The sequence below is a fragment of the Danio rerio genome, chromosome 4 (assembly GCF_049306965.1).
Source record: "Danio rerio strain Tuebingen ecotype United States chromosome 4, GRCz12tu, whole genome shotgun sequence".
In the NCBI taxonomy this organism is placed as follows: domain Eukaryota; kingdom Metazoa; phylum Chordata; class Actinopteri; order Cypriniformes; family Danionidae; genus Danio; species Danio rerio.
The window spans coordinates 52,456,367-52,472,063 of record NC_133179.1 but is presented as its reverse complement, the minus strand read 5'-3'; the positions used below and the strand labels follow the sequence as shown (position 1 = coordinate 52,472,063).

General features: G+C 34.8%; 2 long non-coding RNA genes across 2 annotated transcripts in view; both read right to left on the bottom strand.

Moving 5' to 3' along the window:
- The window catches only part of LOC141381964 (uncharacterized), a 1,176,553-nt gene that overhangs the window by 911,502 nt on the left and 249,354 nt on the right, over positions 1-15,697 (bottom strand). The gene's annotated exons all lie outside the window — the stretch shown is intronic.
- On the bottom strand, positions 7,925-15,558 carry LOC141381943 (uncharacterized). Its single transcript, XR_012402854.1, has 3 exons — positions 15,086-15,558; positions 9,284-9,310; positions 7,925-9,187 (listed from the first exon to the last, which is right to left on the bottom strand). It is a non-coding gene; the product is annotated as an uncharacterized lncRNA (long non-coding RNA).

Sequence of the window (15,697 nt, the reverse complement as noted above, 5' to 3'; positions counted from 1 at the left end):
GAATGGACTTTAAGAAAAAAAAGTATTCCTTTGACATTTAGTTGTCATTGAAAAGCTAAAATCTAAATATTGAGGGGTTAGTAGCAAAAACGAAGCACAGAAACTGACAGTAACATTATGTTTTGTCTTAGAAGATGAGATTCTGTGTGACTGCACTGTTATCTTGGTTTAGCCCTCACCATGACTTTTGTCTGAATTTTGGCTCTAAAAAAATTCCTGTTTAGAGAAACTTGTTCATGCTTTTATCAGCAGCAAGGTGGATTACTGTAATGGACTCCTCACTGGCCTTCCCAAAAAGACAGTCAGACACTTGCAGCTCATCCAGAATGCTGCAGCCAGAATTCTGACCAGAAGCAGGAAATCAGAGCACATCACACCTGTCCTCAGGTCTCTACACTGGCTGCCAGTTACATTCAGAATAGATTTTAAAGTATTATTACTGGTCTATAAATCACTAAATGGCCAAGGACCTCAATACATTACAGATATGCTGACTGAATACAAATCTAACAGATCACTCAGATCTTTAGGATCATATAAACTAGAAGTTCCAAGAGCTCAGTCAAAGCAGGGTGAATCTGCCTTCAGCCACTATGCTTCTCGCTGCTGGAATCAGCTTCCAGAAATGATCAGATGTGCTCCAACATTAGGCACATTCAAATCAAGACTGAAAACACATCTGTTTAGCTGTGCCTTTACTGAATGAGCACTGTGCTGCGTCCGACAGATCGCACTATTATGTTTTTCGTTTTCTTTTTCATTCTTTTATAACCTATTTTAACTCATTTAAATTTGTTTTTATCTGTTTTTAATAATTATTATTGTCTGCATTTTATTTTCCTAAACTTGTCTTTTTTATTCCTGTTTATGTAAAGCACTTTGAATTGCCACTGTGTATGAAATGTGCTATATAAATAAACTTGCCTTGCCTTGCCTAAAAGTAACAGAGACATGTCTGAATAAAAATGTGCCATGTAAGTCTGTGCAAACAAGCAGCTTTATGGTTGGATATATGTATTTTTAATAATATATATGTAACATAAATGGGGGTTTCAAATAATACTTTGATGGATGCAGTTAACCCCTGAAAGATCTAAAACTATTGTTGACTGTAACAGCATTACTTTGAAAATGCATGTCAACTCTGTTATATATGTTTTAGGACGGGCTTGAGTAAAAATATATTACAATAAAATTATGTATTGAAGTTAATGTTATGTTTAATGTATGTTTAAATTTAGTAAACATGCATTTTCGTTCTAGATTGCTCAAAACTCTCTTTCTCTCTCATTAGATGTCAGCTAAGAGCTGCTATCTGCCTGTTCCATAACAATTGATAAGCACAGTGCTCAGTTGGAAATCACAATGTAAAGGAAATGCTAGAATGAATACAGAAATTCTACATTTCAATTTGTATACACTATTAGAAGTATTAGTAATTAAAAATCAAGCTTAACAAATAAGAGATTGCAAAATGTTTTTTGTTTGTTTTCCCAGTGATGGGTTGCGGCTGGAAGGGCACCAGCTGCATAAAAACGTGCTGGATAGGTTGGCAGTTCATTCCGCTGTGGCGACCCCGGATTAATAAAGGGACTAAGCGAACAGAGAAATGAATGAAGGAAAATGCTTTTGTTAAAGCATCTTGAAAAACCCTAATATACCCGCTGAGCTATAGAGATAATTAATTTGAACAGTTGTTATTACTGTTTGGAAATTTCTTGTCTTGTCTTCAGTGGTTTATTACTGTTTGTAACTTTTGTCTTATCTTTAGTCTCCACCATCACATACAGGGCCTGATGGCTGTACTGAGGTAGCAGACCCTGACACTGAATGGATCAGGGTGATATCTAAACTCCCTGAATAATCTCAGCTTGATATTCAGTTGATTTAAGTGTTTGATAAACCTGTCTCAATGTTTAAATTCTAGTAGGTAGTCTCAATGGCTTTCATGGTTCTTGACTGCGCTTTCCCAAGTTTGCAGAAAATTCTGAATCAAGGAGGAAGCCTGCACAGGAGCTTGCAGTGTGAGTGGCAGTTGACCGGTGGGCACGAAGGGGGGGTTCCCTAAGACGGGTAAGATTTTCCCTTGGCCAAAGTGGAAAACAACCTAAGGCATGGGACCCCTCGTAAACCCCGGGGCATCTACCCGAAAAGGGGGATGTTTAATGTGAAAGATGGTGCTGGACTGGGGTGATGCTCTATCAGCCTAAAGCATCCTTAGAGGGGAACTGTTTGAAGTTACAGTAATCTGCCTCAGTGGCCCCGTCCAGACCTGATCACGAGAATCCTGCTTTTATTGAGGACATGTCTGTCCTTGTGACAAGCATCAACGGACAATGCCAGGGTATGATACCCTGAAGGAGATGATTGGTAAAAAGATAATGGCAATGGGCTTTCAAGAACCATTGGAGACAGTATAATTTCTTAAAATTTTACCAATATCAATGTGGCTTTAACAGCACTGGATATATAAGGTCTGATTTATAAGAATGTTGAATTCCTGAATGTGAAGCTGATATGATTTTTAACTGATGTGTCTGATTTTTCATAGTATTTTACTGATGCAGGTCCTTATTCATGGCAAAGGACATTTTCGAGATGGTGCTGGCTAAAGATAAAAACTGGCTGTGAGATGGTTTGGATAACACAGCTGAATGGAATTAAGCAGTTAAGGTAAAATAATTACAAGAAATTCTCTTAGTCTTTAAATAATTCCAACTGAGTTTTGAGAGATAAAAACTTTTGACATTTGGAACGTTGGTGAATGATTAAAGATTCTGAATTGTAATAATTTTAATGTTATAGTCTAAGACTATTGAAAATTTATGTGCATGAAACAGAGAGACAGAGACTGTTTGAGTGAAGCCATGAGTTGTGTTTTGTTTCTGTTATCGACTTGCTTAGCAACGATATTAAGAAAACAAAATGCACCAGCTGATTGTCTCAGAAAAGACATTGATTATGAACAGAAACTTTGAAACTTGATAAAAGATCATGTAAATCCAGTTGAAACTGGACAGAGAATTTTAAGAATAAATTTGTGCGAGTTCAACACCAAAAGCAAAGTTAGTGATGAGCTGTTACAATATTCATATCTATGGTACAATAATGCTTATTGTCCTGAGGGAATGATTTGTCCCTGTTGTATGAATATTGTCACTAACCTCTGGAATGAGTGTTATATTATTACAGATTGTATAAGCGAAATGCCAGATATTGCAGAAGTCTATAATGCTGAGTTAATCTGAGGAAAAGATGATGCAGACCATGAGATGAGCTTTAAATGGATGGGTTATCCTGCTTTGATTGCAATGGTTAATAATTACCTCTTTTCCTGGTTCAGATTACTCTCTGGAATAATAACAATTTTATTAGCTTATAGCTGTGAAATTAAAGACTGCCATGCATATTAGGTTACAAACACATGTCTACATTTACTGAGAATGCAAAGGTTAATTACAGTTAACTCTTTTCTATCTGAATGTTTTAGGTAATATTTTAGACTTGATGGCATTTAAACAGTGACATTGGCTAAGACACTAACCACAATAGTCCAGAAAGCATCCTCACTCTAGCATAGGAAAACTACACAGATAATTGAGTTGAAGTCATTTGTGTTAAAGGCAAATGCTGCAGTAAAACACTCTCTGTCTATGTGTGTGTGTCCTCAAGTGCAGAGGAACATAATTGTTTGGATGTTGTGTAGAACAGAGAGATAAAGTTGAATGAAAGTGTTTGAATCTGATGTTTAAATAGCTGATGTAAGAATTCAGAAAGAAGTATTTATACTGCTGCAGCGAAAATTAACATTTTAATAAACAGAAATGCAGCGTCAACTTTAACAGCATTTTTAAGCAGTCAAGTCAACTCAAGTCAATATTATTATTGTGAATACTGACAAGTTGTACAGAAACTTAGACTGTCTTTGAATGAAAATTTAGTAGTCCATATCCAAGCAAGAGTCTTGATTATATGTGGGAATAGAATTGTTAAATCAGTCTGTTCTTGTTCAATTGGTAATGCTTTCAAACAGGTTTTATTGTCAAATGACATGTATGAAAGATTTTCAAATAATCAAAAGTTTGAGCAAATAGCTAACCTGTGAGCATTTCTAATTGACCAGACAGTAAGAATCGAATGAATTTTATACAAGGTGTCTGCTTCTGATTATGTTGAATGGTTTAGTCAGAGTAAAGTAATATGGAACAAATAACAAGTTGAGAAGATAATTATAAGGTTTAGTCTTATTTCTGTTAAAAGATGCTTGAGTTTGACAGACTTATGTTTAATCTTTGTTGAATTAGACTAAAGTTGTGTTAAACCCCTAAAATTTGGGAACAAAAGAAATGGATTCACAATCCCTCTTATTGCATGTTAATGACTTGGATTAATAGTTTGTAAAAACCATTACATCTTTCTTGGCCTCTAGGTAACAGGTTATATCTATATCTAGTCTCTATGAGGTGACTGAGGGTCTGGCTCAATGTCAGGAGTGCAATAACAGTGTTTATTCATTTAGCCCGGCTTTCAGAGAGTGGATTTGATATTAGTTTGTTAACAGTGAATGTGATTTTGGCTCATTTATGGCCAGGACAAGGGTGCTTGTACACTTCCTATCAATGATACAGAGGAATGTGTTGCATCACTACAATCACATCATTATTTGAATGAAAAGATATTTTAAGTGGACTTGACTGACATGGAGTTCAGCAAGGTGATGATTAAACATGGTAATAGTGCTGAATTGGACTATTGTGCTGTTGGCATGTTTAATGCGTGTTAATGTAAAAATGTTTCATTATTCTAATTTGAAGTTACAGAACATGCTGATGAATGTTTTAAAACTGGTAAAGATGAAAATGTTTTTGCAGGTCATGAATTTGAATCCTGTGTGGCTTAGGTCGAGTGGATGACCTTTTGTGTCTGATCAGAGGATCTCTGAGCACTAGAATTAGCTTGTATGTTTGGATTTAGAGTTGGAGCAAGTTGTAGATGCATCAGAGGAAGTATGGATGGAAATTATGAGTTGTTTACTTCTGGAGGACTTTTAGGGCTTGCGCATTTGTGTTCACATTCTGGACGTTGGTCTGCTGTTGTTTTTTGTATGTTTTCACTTCTGCTTGCAGGACCCTTAATCCCACCGATGATGAGAAGCGTGAACTCCTTTTGTGGGTGGAGAGTGGAAGAGCCCTTAGCTCGGGGACTGGAATTTTTAGGTTGCAGCTTGTCCAAGAAGGGGCGAAGAACTCTGTGACCTTATTAAGGGAGCATGAGCCATCACTTTCACTCTCCTTAGTGACCTCACTGGTTGACCGGAAGCGGAGTTTGGACTCCATTCTGGTCAAAAGGGGCGACTGAATGATTCTGATTTCTGCTTTCCAATTTGTCTCATCATGGACCACCGTTTATCCTTTTCATCATCCTGTTTCTCAGTATTTAACTGTGAATTGATTTTAATTAATGAATAACTTAACACATTGCTTAATATAAGAATGTTCAGTGCATTTGCCAGTCTCTTTATACCTATTTTCAGGAACCAGCAAACTAGGTCAGAGGTCACGGAGAGCTTGAGTAGAACTGAGGGCTGAGGACTGGAAACAACTGTTTCTATTGTTATTTCTACGAGTTAATATTGTCTAAAATGTCTAAAGTGATTTTTCTATTTTTACGGTGAATTCTTTTAAAGTTATTCTACTTTTTATTCAAGATAAACTTTGTGTAGTAAGGAATTATAACTGCCTGAATGTAGATTATACCGGTTTTAAACCAGTTTTGATAAAGAAGGCTGAGAGTACAGTCAGCCTTGGATAAGAAACAGATTATACTTTGTGTGTGTGTGTTCTATTTGATTGTTGATCCATTTCACAGGTCTGGAGTCAGCTCTAATCAGTCTAAAGGATGTCTGACATTTATGTTTAGATATTGTTCAGAATTGTACGCACGAACCCCACGTAGAAATGTTCCTAGTTTATCTGTGTTTTAACCAATCAGGTTAGAACACCAAATATGTATGACACAATTAATGACGTTATGTGAGAGTATAATTGTTATTGATTGGTGATTGTAAGCAGAGCGGCCTAGGAACTCATTGCGAGTGTTGAAGCTGGCTTCTGCAAATGAAACTGCAAACTATCTTCAGTAAACTTAATTTATTTATTCAAATCTCTGACTCCGGCTCTTCTTCATCTACCAGACTGGTCATTCTTTGGGTAAAACTGTAAACAATCCCTATAACATCGCTGATGTCATTTCTCGGATGATAAAAAACTCTGTTGAGTCGTTGCGTGAACCAACAAAGTCAAAGAGGACCTGAAAACCAAAAAACATTTATCTCAAACCATTCATAAAAAGTTAATTTCACAGGTATTATATGCAATAAAAGTAATTCTATATCAATAAACAGAAATTAAATGCTGCCTAACACCTTTTAGGCAAAAAATACTTTAGTTACTGGATTGATAAATAATATTTCTCTGTAAGTATGGAGTTACATTGCTATTTTTAAGAAACCAAAAACACAACTTTGTTATTAGACGCTAAACAGACACAGATACACATCTGTCATTATTCAAATAAATGCTATAATTAGTTTATTCAATACATGCAATGTAACACACTTTATCTGTGTCTAATTCAAAGCAGGCAAAATGCTAGACACATGTCCTGTAACTGATGAAAATAACCGTCAATTTTAGACGGTTTTAGATTTTAATAATTTCACTGACTTGTCTCAATTATAAAACTGAGACGATATTACCAATATTATTTATTACTGCTACTGACTGTAGTATTATTTTTATGATTAGTATTATTGTTGTTGCTGTTGGTTTTAAAAATTATTGATGTCTATTACTTATCTACATGTTTTCCAGAATACCAGGAAAAATAATATTAATGTGAATGTAATAATAATATTACTATTACAATTTATAGACCAATAGCTTTAATTGACCAATTATGAAAAACTATATCTATTGCTTTAACTCAAGTTTTATTTTTATGTTTGTTAGTCGATTTCAAATTAACACATTGCTTGTGTTTATGTGAACAATTACTCCATGCAAGTTAATCCAGTGGAAAACAAAATGTTTGTTTTAGTAATTTTTTTATCAAAATCTGAACATTTGCTTACGCTCCAAATATAGATTTGTACTGGTTTCTTGTTATGTATTCATTATGTGAAGTTGTTGCAGTTTATCAGTTTTGTAATAAAAAAAAAATTGTCTCACACTCAATTATTGCCCTGCTAACAATAACAACTTTAAAATTGTCAGCACTGCATGTAAAATGACCATAAGTACTGTGAAAATGTCCTTGGTCCATTACCTTAAATAAATATTTCACCCTCAACTGTAGTTCATGCTACAACGCAGTAAAATCTTCAGAGTAAAATTTACTCAGTTAAGAGAATATTTGGTCCCTCTCTAAATTGAGCAAAATTTACTCAGCAGCAGAGTTAAAGTTAATGAGACAATGATGGGGCTAATTAAGTGATGATTGAGCACCGATGATGAACACCTGCTGTTAATAAGCAGAAACAGAGAAGAGAAACACAAAACTACGGCTGTTTCTCAATTCCAAGAACGCAGAGAACAGACTTGTGAGTAAAAAATAAGAGACTTTAAAATTTTAGGTCAGCTATTCCTTTGGGCTATGTACTCTGAAGATATTTCTATTTTAAACAAAGTATATTCACTAACACTCATCTGGCAAATCAAAGGCAATCTTCAATCAGCAATGACCACAGATGGGTGGTGTCCACAGCGGTAACAGAAATAACTGTACATATACTGCCTGAGAGCACTGAAGTGGTAGAATGCTTTTCTCAGTGTTGTGTGGCACTGTAGTCCCAGAATGAGATTCTATAGTGTGCAGCATTCTACCAACAACAATGTGATTCTGCAAAAAAAAAATACAGAATGTACCTTTAAACATGTTGTTTATATGTTATGTTGCGAGTAGAAAACAAAGCGGGATGGAAAGAAAGACCCTGTTGTTATAATTGTGGAATCCAGAATTGTAGTCCTGAAAACGAACTACATTTCTGCAAACTGGGCATGCGTTGGCATAAACGGAAATACCTAAAAGAAAACGCATCAACACAAATTGGTTGGCATACAAAAAATACATAGAGATTATTTACAGTATATATAAGATATATATTTAATAACATACCTTACCTCTATTCTGCCAAAATATCTTATAAACAGTTGCTTGTGTTGTAACCACAAAAGCATTGCTAAGATGGGGAGGACATGACCCTGGGCAGTATGGAGAGGTTGTTTCTGATGGTATAAGGGTTTCTGGAATGGGTTTTTCTGTTTTGGTAATTTCAAGTGGAATGTCTTCCGGTAATCTTTTTCAATTCCACTAGTAATTGGTCATTGTGATCACACTACTCTGTGAAAAGGCCAAATGCTCATCCATACCGACATTCCCAATGATGCACACCTCAATATCTTCTATATCCTCTGGGGCTTCTGGTGCGTTTTTCAACAAATAAGGATGCTCCCAATAAATCCACCACATACACATGTATCTGTGGACACAACTGATACTGTCCTTTAAACCGATGCACTTGGAGTGCCATTTTCCCAATTGTTTGTCAAATGTGGAAACTGTCCTTCCAAACTTACACCAGGTGTCCTTTTCCCCAGAGTACACTAAGAAAAATAGATATCTCTCTGACAGATTGTGTTCCCCCAAGAAAATAGGAAACACACTGTCTACTTCGTGTGAGCAAGCATGTTGGTAAAGTTCCAAACATACCTCTTGCCTAGACTTAGAAAGGAGTCCCTTTTCAACCACCTCCTTTACGGTTTTCTCTTGTAGTGCTGGTGGTGGAATGTATGCACTGGTTTTCTTGGTCCACTCTAAGTGGTGGCATTCTTTCCCTGGGTTTCCACTTTGAGCAGCTATGGCCATATAGTCTCTGCATTCCTCCACTTCACAATCTTAGAGCTGTGATGTTAATGTCTTTCGGACATGTATTGGCAATCTGATACCATGGGATTGCTTTGTGGTCAAATAAATCCCATTTTTGGGTCAATGCAAAACATTTGTTCTTGCCCAGCATGTTGTTCCTTTTTATGCCGTAATAGGTTTGAGTTTGTGCTAAATGTGATACCACATATATGGCAAATTTTGTTTGCTTTTGGGATGTCTTTATCTTCAGGTTGTTTCTTTTCTAAGAATAATAATACATGTCATAGTGTGATTAACATAATTATAATGTGTTATTGTGTCATTACTTCAGTTGGGTTAGAAACATAAATGTACTCACCAGATGTTGTTGTTGGCACCATCAGACCTGTAGTTGCAGAGAAAGGGAGTTATACAGTTGAAAAATGCAATTTCACTCATTAAGCTTATAGAATTTAGAATATTTACAATAGCCTACCATGTTTACGCAAGTGTGTTTTAAAATCTACAGATCTGCTTATTATTTTGGCACATTTAGGACAATGCCAGTGACTCCTTGTGCCTAGTTTCCGATCTGGACAGTGGCATGGTATAGTAAATTTGTCTTTGAACACGGGATGCTTTAAATATCAAATTAGTCAAAAGACTTCACCTCAACACTTAAATTAAAACTTGGCAAAAGTCAAAAAATGACTTACCACTTAAAATGTCTTGATAAAACCCTGGTAACTTTTCCATCATTCAGTTTTTTTGTTTTTAACCAAAGAATATCTTCTCTTAAGTTAAAATTGCCAACTTTAAAAAAAAAAAATATTTTATGACCTTTTTCCATTCTGTTGAGTTCACTTGTAAAAGCTTTTTAACCATTTTGACTCTAAGACAATTCTTCCTTTGTTTAATATTAATCAATCCTATCCCTCCTTCTTCTGTTGCTCCTATTATTCTATTGTAAGCAATTCTTGGGGGTTTCCCCTCCCATAAAAAATCTTGAACACACTTTTTCAATCTCCCTTCTATCCAACATGGCATTTCTGTTATATATAATTTATACCATAGCTTTGATGTCATTAAAACATTTATTATTAAGGCTTTCCCCTTTAAGCAAAGTTCTCTCATCCTCCAAAAATGTAATCTTGATTCTATTCCTCTTATTAGATCATCCCACATCTTTTCTGTTGCTTTTCTTTCATTTTTACCAATTAAAATTCCTAAAATTTTCAGTTCTTCTACTTCTCTAAATTGGAAACAATCTGTTAAAATATCTGCTTTACCAAACCTCATATATTGTATTTTTTTTCATTTATTTTGCTTCCTGTTCCCTTACAAAACTCTTGTACTTTTTTCATGGCTTCTTTTACACTCTTTTTATCCTTTACTATTATTGTTGTATCATCAGCATACTGGTATATTTTTCCTTCATCCTCCTCTTCTTCTATTTTTATTCCTTTAATTTTAGTTTCTTGTTTTATTGCTAACCCTAAAGGTTCTGCGACTAGGGAATATAATAGTGCTGAAAGAGGACATCCTTGTCTAATTGATCTTGTAATTTTTAAACAATCTGTTAAAAAACCATTACATTTTACTTTTGTAAAAGCCCCTTTATATAAAATTTTAATCCAATTTATAAAATTCTCTCCAAATCCAAATGTTTTGAGTACATCAAATAAGTAAGTATGTTCTACTCTGTCAAAAGCCTTTTCAAAATCTACACTAATTAAAAAACCATTCATCTTCTTTTCTTGTAAATATTCTATTGTGCTTTTAATACTCATTGTTACATCTGCAATATCTCTCCCTTTTATTGCATATGCTTGATTTGATTTAATTAATTTAGGCATTACTTCCTTTAATCTATTCGCTAAAACTTTTGCTAAAATCTTTAAATCTGTATTCAACATTGTTATAGGTCTATAATTTTGTAATTCAGTTTTTGCTCCTTTTCTTTTATATATTAACTTCATTAATCCCATCCCCATTCTTTCATTCATCTCATTACATTTAAAAATTTCTTTAAAAACTTCTTTAAGTATTCCTTTTAAAATATCTTTAAAAACAATATAAAATTCATTTCCTATTCCATCTATACCTGGACTTTTCTTTTTATTTAGTTGATTTATTGCAATTTCAATCTCTTCTTCTTCTATTTCTCTGTCACATTCTTTGTTGTCATCTTTTTCTAATTTTACTTTTATATAATTTAGAATCTTCCTTTCTTTTTCTTCATCAATACCTTTTGCTTTAAATAGATCTTCATAAAAATGCTTGATTTCTTCTAGTATTTCTATGTTTCCTTTCGCAATTTTTCCATTTCTCCCTTTAATTTCCTTTAGTATTCCTGCTTTACCTCTTTGCTTCTCTAAATCAAAAAAGAATTTCGTGCATTTTTCCCCTTCTACTGTGTATTTAGATCTGCTCCTCAACATTGCCCCCTAATATTTGTCTTCTTCTAAATCTCGTAATTTTTGCTCTATTTCTTTGATTTTTTCAATATCTTTATTTTCTTTGTTTAATTCTTTTTCTAAGGATCTTTTAACTTCTTTTTCTGTATACTTTTTACATCTTTGTAGTACTGCGCAATATTTGATTGTGTATTTTCTTATTTGGTATTTTGTGTTTTCCCACCATATCCTTTTATCTTCATCATACATTCTATTTTCTTTTTCTTTCTCTATTATTTCTTTGACTTTTTGAACATAATCTTCATTTTTAAAAATGGTTGTGTTTAAAATCCAAGTTCCTGGTCCTTTTTGTATGTTTTCTACATTCACTTTAAAATGCAAGAGCTTATGATCACTAAAACTGTTCTCTTCATACTGTATGTTTTCTATAAAATTCTCAATATTCCTAGTACATAATATAAAATCTATTCTTGTTTGACATATAAAATCTCCAACTATTTGTCTCCTTGAAAACTCTCTTTTTTCTTTGTTATTTTCCCTCCATATGTCTATTAAATTATTTTCTTTTATTAGCTCCTTTAGTTCTTTCCTTGCTGTGTCAGATTTAAAAACCATTCCATCTGCCATGTCTTGTTTATTAAAAACTGTATTAAAATCTCCTACTATTATTATTTTTTTATATCTCTCAATTACCTTATTTAAAATCTTAAAAAACTCTTTTTTATCTTTCTCTTCCGTTGGTGCATGTATATTGGCTATAATCATTTCTTGTCCTTCATAGTTTACTTCTATCACTAAACACTTTCCATTGTTGTCTTTATACACGATTTTTTTAATATTAAAAACATCTTTTTTTATTAAAAATGCCACCCCTCTTCCAGATTTGCCATCACCATTGTTATATAAGATATCCCCCTCCCACTTCTTTTTTAAATCTTCCATTACATAATCTTTCCAGTTTGTTTCTTGTAATACTATCATGTATTTTTACATTTTTCTCTTATTTTCTCAAATTTCCCTTTTTCCATCATACCTCTTGCATTAAAAGATACACATTTTAAAACCATTAAAAGAAATAAAAATAAAATTAAAAACCTAAAAATCATTATTACTCATCATCTCCCTCCATTTCCTTTAACACTTCATATCTGTTGATGTTTTTCATTCTTGTAGTCAATTTTCTCTTTGTACTTTCTAGATTAGGTTTAATCTTTAATGTCCTTCTTCGAATTGTTCTTCTCTCCTCTCTGTCCATTTTAATTTCTTCTTCTCTTCCAATTTCATTACTTTTTTCTTCATTTCTTTGTCCAGTCTTCACCTCATTGTCTCCACACATCTGAGATTTGTCCATTGTTTCCATTTCTGTTTTCATTATCCTCTTCTCTTTTTTCCTTTTCTTTGAAAAGCGTTTGCCTCTCCCTTTCTTCCAATATCAGTCTTTCATTTGCTTCATTTTGCATTTTTCCTCTCTCTTCTTCATGTCTTTCTTCACAAAAAATGTCATCTTCATTATTCCTCTTGTAAGGTCCACCCAGTTGGCCCAATGCCGGTGTCCACTGGTGGATGAAGGTTCACTGCATGTTCGGTCTTTCCAGTGCACAATGTTGATTTATATTAAACTTAACTCATATCTGACTCCAATTTTAGTATGAGATGGTTTAGAATATTAATATATTTATCCTCGTTTTATCTGACTCCAATTATAAAACATTAAGAAGATTATATCAATATGTAATTTAGATAAATGTTTGAACCGTTTGTCTTCACTAGTAACTATTACATCCGTTCATTCGGGTGCTCATGTCGCTCAGAGAAATCGCCTCGGCCGAAGGCGTCCCTCACGGTCACACTCCGGTCAGTCTTGAATATTAAACAGAGGTAAATTGACTAATACTTTAGATGGCCGCTACCAGCGCGCTCGTTCTAAAATACTTTAGTTAGTCCCGCTTAGATGTACACCTTTGAGTTAAGACAATCATCATTTCTAATTAGAGGTTAGGGCATTAATATAAATGTACCCGACTACTGGACTCTATAGTAACTTTGGTTTTCACCAAGCCCATGGTTTCCCATATGAACTTAATTTAGAATAATATTACCTTCAAACAAAGGTCGGGTACCCAATCTAGGTTAGTCGTGCAACACCTTGTTGACCTAGACGGAAGTTATCGCCCTTTCCACCTAAGTACACATGAATCAATACCAAGAGTCTGCCGGATCCCTAAAACACAATTAGTGTGCCAATGCTCCATCTCAATTGGATTTTAGTCCGTCTACTGACCTGACGCAAGACGTGCGGAAACAAGGATACAGCGTAATCTACTTGAATTAATAATTACAGAGTGAGCAAAATATGGTCAAACATTACAATTTATTAGTCAGGTAAATGTATTATGCCAATTCAATCAGTCAATTCATAAATGATCAATACAAAACATCAAATTATCAAAGATAAATCCAAGATGAAAAAGATACATTCCTGACTTTGAAATATACATAACATGGGGCAGACCCCATGTTATGGGCTGATCTGGTTAGGCAGAATCGCCCTGAGTTTTTCTCAAACCTTGCCTTAAATAATCCAAGAATTCCCTCAAGGAAGGGGGTGTGAATAACAAAGAAGGCATTCACACTTAGTGTAAAAGTCACACCCCTCACAGTGGTTCAAAAGATGCCTGAAGTTATATATTTATTGTTCTGGTTATGTATATTTCTGAGAGAATGAGACCATTGTACCAATTGCACTGAGACATTTCAAATGATATCAAACATGATAATTAAAGTCAGTTTGGTTAATCTAAAACATTCAAACATTGAAATGACCATATGCGTGAGTTGGGGGAATGAAGCTGAGTCTCAGCATAGTCAGATGCAAATGCAGCAGGAACTGGTTTTTCCCGCATTCCTCCCTGGTGGGTTGTGAAGTCACCAGTCTCTGTTTTCAGCTCATGTTTTGAATTGTCAAAGATATCAGAATATTTGCAATATTTCAATTCTTACACTCTTATGCATTTTCTTATCCTCTTGAATTTCTTTTCCATTTTGTATCTCTTTCAGTAAGTCTTTTGGTTGTAAAACTCCTGCTTGTTCTTCTCCTTTATTTTGTTCTACATTGTTTACTTTATGCACTTGCCTGCTTATCTGGTTTCTCTCTTCTCCTTCCTCTGCCTCCATCCAACATTCACATTTTGCTAAAATTTGGAGGCATTCTGGGCATTTAATTGCATCACAGTTTCTTGCAAAATGTCCTCTTTCTTCGCACTTAAAGCACCTAAAGTCTGGGCAGTCTTTCAATACATGCTCCGGGCTCATACACAGCCTACAAGTCTTAACTTGGTGGCTGTGCATCACCCGGAAATATTGGGGTCCTTCTGCCGTTTCAAACTTCGTGCTATATGGAAGCGAAGCCACCTCCACAACCGTGTCTTTATGAACCTTGTCCCATCCTCAATCTCAGTGCCCGGATATGTCCTCCTTTTAATTTTTGATAAGGGGCTAACACCCCATCCATCCAATTTTTCTAATATTAAACTATCCTCCAGATAAACAGGCAAGTGCATAAAGAAGACAACGTAGTCTCTGTTTTGTAACATTTTAACTTCACAGTTCTCTTCATTTATTGTTAGTCCATCAATCAGTTTGTCACAAGTTTCTTCCTCTTCTAAAGTTATTTCATATTCTTTGTCCTTTCTCGGTCTTATTGCCAAAATTTTCCCATGTCCACATTTTTCTGTTAACGCCTTAATAATGTCTGAAACTCTCACCTCTTTTACTTTGTCCACGTTCAGTATTACAGTTGCTTCCTTCAAGTACTTCTTTCCTCTCCTTTCATGTTGTCTTTCCTGTTGCTGATTTTCTTGTCGTTCCATGTTAGCCATGTTTGTTTCTCCTCCTCGTGCTGTGTTGTTTCCCATCTGTTTTCCCTCTCGTACTCCCGTGTCGTCTCCTCTTTGCTTTTCACCATCCATCTCTGTGTTATTTTCTCCTCTTGTTTTCCCCGAAAGTCCAGTGAATTTGTCCTTTGTGCTTTCCATTGTCCCAAAAAAATCCGAGCAAAAAAGGTGAATAACCACCTTCCAGCTAGCACATGTGCTGCTGTCAGGTGGTTTAAACTCCGAAAATAAAAATAATAACTCCTTAAACTATAATAAACACCCAAAAAAACTAAATAAAACAACAAAAGAAAGGGAGAGCCTTTCTCTTCCGTCTGCAGCCTTTCACTTCCTGTTTGCACACTAACTCCCTCTAGCGTACCCAGGGTGGTATGGCCGTAAGCGAAAGAAGCCGTCAAGAGTTGGCTATTTGAAACAGGCGCAGCACCAGGGAGCGAGCGCAGCTCAGCTGGCATCGACACATCACTGACAGAAACAATGCCC